This window comes from Coenobita brevimanus, chromosome 56 (assembly GCF_032717465.1).
Source record: "Coenobita brevimanus isolate Jiangsu-jjx chromosome 56, ASM3271746v2, whole genome shotgun sequence".
Classification (NCBI taxonomy): Eukaryota; Metazoa; Arthropoda; class Malacostraca; order Decapoda; family Coenobitidae; genus Coenobita; species Coenobita brevimanus.
Window position 1 is genome coordinate 25,390,611 of NC_137009.1, and position 5,087 is coordinate 25,395,697.

Below are 5,087 nucleotides of genomic sequence, written 5' to 3' on the forward strand. Positions count from 1 at the left end.
GTAGGGCCATATTTCACCCTCGCTTTCCTGCTCCTCACTCTCTCCTCCTCAACATATTAATTTTCCATTTCAGATTCACTGCTTTCTTCACTCTCACTTCCACTGAATAAGTATTTCATGTAATCTTTCTCAGATAAGCACTTGCGAGACATTTTTCAGATTTAGTGTAATGTAATAATAGCAAGGGAACAGTCAAAATCGGTTAGGAATTTTCAAATCTGGCTTTCTCTGAATATATAATTATAAGAAACACTTATAAACATTCTTCACAAGCACACTGCACTATATACAACAAAATATCACTATATACATGTAAGTTATGGACAGTGCGGTAGTAGCTAAATGCAGGTTTAAATGCCTGGCCACGCGCTCACACACCCTTCCAGCCTGACTGACAGGACAATACTGAGCTAAACATAGGCCGCTTATCCTTCCGATAAAGCTCCTGTCTGTTGCCATATATTTCCCCTGGACCTAGGAACCCTCAGCTTTGACTCAACCAAATTTGATGCAAATCCATCAACAAGAAAGGTTTCTATGACCATTTATAAGGAAGCTGCATCATGTTGCGTCATTGGTTACAATTTAGATTGCGAGACATGACTCGCGGTGCGTCATCGTGCGCAAGGGGGTTAATAAGAGAATGTTACATTGATGAAGATTAAAACTGCATAACATCAGGTTATGTTGACATATAATTGAATTATTTTCAGATTAGTTGGATGTCCACTCATCTTCAAGGAAATCAACACTGTATCACAAGAGTGAAATGCAGTGTTGTTTGTTTTGTTTAGCATACAGTACTCTCATTAAATTTTCTCCTGTGCAGTATAAGATTACAAGTTCCTCTCACTACCACATTGAAAAAAATATATATATTGATTCGTTACAGAACTCTTACTCAGCGATAAATTCTGCACATCTTCGGGTCATATCGACAGGTGCTTTGAGGATTTCTGAACATTTTCATCACCATTTTCTTAATGATTTATTCTTTATGGACCTTAATATCACCTGGCAAGTTACTGAAGAAAGTCACATCTAATTAGCTTTCATTTTTGTTGTTTTACACTGTAACTTATTTTTATGATATATATATATATATATATATATATATATATATATATATATATATATATATATATATATATATATATATATATACACATATATATATATATACAGTAATCCCTATACTATCCAGACGCCCACTTTCTGGACACCCCACTTACCGGACATTTTGGTCCCGGGATTCAATATTCCCAAAATTGGCCAAAAGGAGCAAAAAAAAAAAATCCGACTTTATCCCCCCCGTAATTTGAACTCGGCACACGCGGCACGGACCAGATGTGTTTTGGTGCGTAGTTCTGCCGCCATCCACTAGAGCGCCCCTGCATCCTCACCACTTACTGCCCATCTTTTGTTGTGAGTGCATACTCGTCATCATGGCCGTCCACTTGCTCGCTTTTGTGGTGGTGCCCTACCTCCTGCAGGCTCTGGTGCTGCTCTCCTGCCTCTTGTTAGTGTGTGTGATGATGACCCCGCCGGCTGAGAAGAGGAAGAGAGTAGTTTTGACTCTGAAGACGAAGAGGGAGATATCGGACAAGGTTGACACGGGATGGTCAACCTCACGCATCCTCCGTGAATTCAACCTGGCCCGATCTACTTTGTTTGATATCAAGAGATCCCGCGACAAACTCATGCAGTACACGGCTGATTTCTCATCGAAGAACAAATGCAACATGGAGGGGAAGATGATGTTTACTCCCTGGTATGCTGAAGTCGACCTCTCCACGTTGATTTGGTATCGACAGCAACGTGCTGCTGGTGTGCTGGTGCGTGGCATGGAGGTGAAGGCTGCTGCTGAGAAGTTCGCAAGGCTTCAACACGCCCCAGATTTCAAGGCATCTGAGGGTTGGTTCTTTGCATTCAAGTTACAACATGGCCTTACCAACCGTAAGTCTCATGGCGAAACTTTAGACACCAACGAGGATGGAGTAGAGGAGTTTCGGCACAAGGTGAAGGGCTTGATCAACAGGGAGGGCCTCTTGGTCAAGTCTACAACGCTGACGAAACTGGTTTATTCTATCGCTCATTGCCAACAAACACTCTAGCCGAGGAGACGGAGAAGCATGTACCTGGCCTCAAGCTCTCCAAGCAACAGATATCTGCTTTGTGTTGTGCCAATGCTAACGGCATGCACCGGCTTAAGCCCGTTATTGTTGGCCGTGCAAAGTAGCCTCGGTGTCTTCATGGGGTGATGGATGTCCTTCCTGTCATCTGGTACCATTCCTTGAAGGGATGGTTCACTGCCCACGTCTTCAAAGACTGGTTCCACCGCCATTTCGTCAAGGAGGTCATCCATTACCAGACAGAGAAATTGGGAATCCCACACGACCAGGTAAAGGCCCTCCTCCTCGACAATGCGCCTGCTCACCCGTGCGACAAGGACTTCGTGGCTGAGAAAGGGCGCATTAGGTGCATGTTTCTGTCACCTAGTATGACTGCTCTCATCCAACCAATGGACCAAGGAGTGATCGTGGGAATGAAGAGGCTGTACTGAAGGAAGTTCCTGGACGAGGTAATGGTTGTTCTTGAGGACGAGGATGAGCACAGGGAGGGACGGGACACACGAGGCCAGTGGACTTTGGAAAACCTTCGCCGCTACAACATCAAGTTTGCAATCTACAACTGGGCCAGTGCATGGAAGTCCCTGTCAAGACTAGAAAATGGTTGGTCTTGTCTGCTTCTCGAAACGGATGTGAAGCACGATTTCCTAGGTTTTGACGTGGATGACTTCCATGCACATCTACAGTACATGCACACGGTGACGATGTTGATGTGGACGAAGTGTGTGAGTGGTTGGATGACAATGAGGGCGATCCTGGGTATCAGATCATGTCTGATATCAACATCATATCTTCAGTTGCAGGTGTCAGTACCCAGCTTGAAGATTTTGACGAGGACGGCGACGACGATGCGGACTCCTCTCAGCGTGACACTACTCCAGCCATCCCCAAGCTGAGTACACTCAGGAACACGTAGAGTTCGTTCTTGACTACCTGGAACACCCAGACTGCGACAGGGAGATGGGGCCCTTGGGACTTGTGGAGGAAATGCGTGCTTTAAGGAAGCACATCATTAATCACCAAAATCGTCGTTCCTTACGTCAATCAACCACTGACAGCTTTTTCAGACCCGTGACCCCTGCTGTGCCCAGCCCTGGCTCCACACCATTGCCTCCCCAAGACAGGCCCTCATTCTCCGAGCCACAGCCCAGCACATCAGCCACGGTGGAGTCACCACTGGACGTGAGTTTGCACCTCTCTTCAGAGTCGTCTGCAGTGGGTAGTCCATCACCACATCCCAGCAATGCACCTCTAGGCCACCTGCATCAGCTACTCTCAGACTCTGACAGTGAATAAACAGCAAGAACTCGCCACTAGACCACATGGGAATTTACAGTGTTGTATAGTGAAAAAAACAGGGGTAGTGTAAAGAAATGAGAATTCTGAGTGCCAAGACTTAAGTGCAGAGTGCAACACTGATTTTATTGACATTCAATGGAGCGCAAATTAGACTAGAGTGTGTAGTGTTAAGAGACTGGATCTATGAGTGCAAAGACTTAAGTGCAGAGTGCAACACTTATTTCATTAAAATGCAAGTAAGACTAGAGTGCGCAGTGTTAAGAGAATGGAATTCTGAGTGCAAATAACTAAGTCCAGTGCAAGACTTCATGTACTGTGTACTGCAGGTACTTCAGGTACTCCTTTTTACTGTCAGAGTCAGAGAGGAGGCAGGTTATTCATCGAAATGGCCAGGGACTTGTTGTAAATACCTAGAATGTGTCAAATTGTACTGTATTTTCCATACTTTCCTGTAAAACCTCATTTCACTCTTTAATGTTCCTTCTCGGTGTGAATAGGGTCTTAGGTGCTATGCATGTACAGTAGAGAGGTGTTTTTCTGAGTTAGGCTAGGTTAAGGTCAATAACTACCAGTCCAGGGACTTGTAAGTACCCAAAATGTTTAATATAGTATTGTATAAACTCACCTCTAAAACCTCATTCTCTGGTTCTCTTGCCTTTATTTCAGTCTTTTATGTCCCTTATTGGTGTGAATTGGGTCTTACATAGGTGCTATGCATGTCCAGTAGGGAGTTGTATAGGTGTTTTTCTGAGTCAGGGTAGGTTAGTGTCCGTAAGTACAGGTCCAGGATGCTGTGGCCCACTTTCCAGACATGTTATTGGCACTATTGCATCGGATAATAGAGGGATTACTTATATATATATATATATATATATATATATATATATATATATATATATATATATATATATATATATATATATATATATATATATATATATATATATATATATATATATATATATATACATAAATATATATATATATATATATATATATATATATATATATAGATAGAGAGAGAGAGAGATATATATATATATATATATATATATATATATATATATATAGATAGATATATAGATATATATATATATAGATATAGAGACTATATATATATATATATATATATATATATATATATATATATATATATATATATATATATATATATATATATATATATATATATATATATATATATATATATATATATATATATATATATATATATATATATATATATATATATAGATATATTGATCTATATAGATATATATATCTATATATCTATAGAGATCTATATATATATCTATATCTATATCTATTATTCTATATTTATCTATCTATATCTATCTATCTATTTATATATATATATGTATACATATATATATATATATATATATATATATATATATGTATATATATATATATATATATATATATATATATATATATATATATAGATATATATCTATACCTATATCTATATATATATATATATATATATATATATATATATATATATATATATATATATATAGATATATATATATATATATATATATATATATATATATATATAGATATATATATATATATATATATATATATATATATATATATATATATAGATATATATAGATAATATATATATAT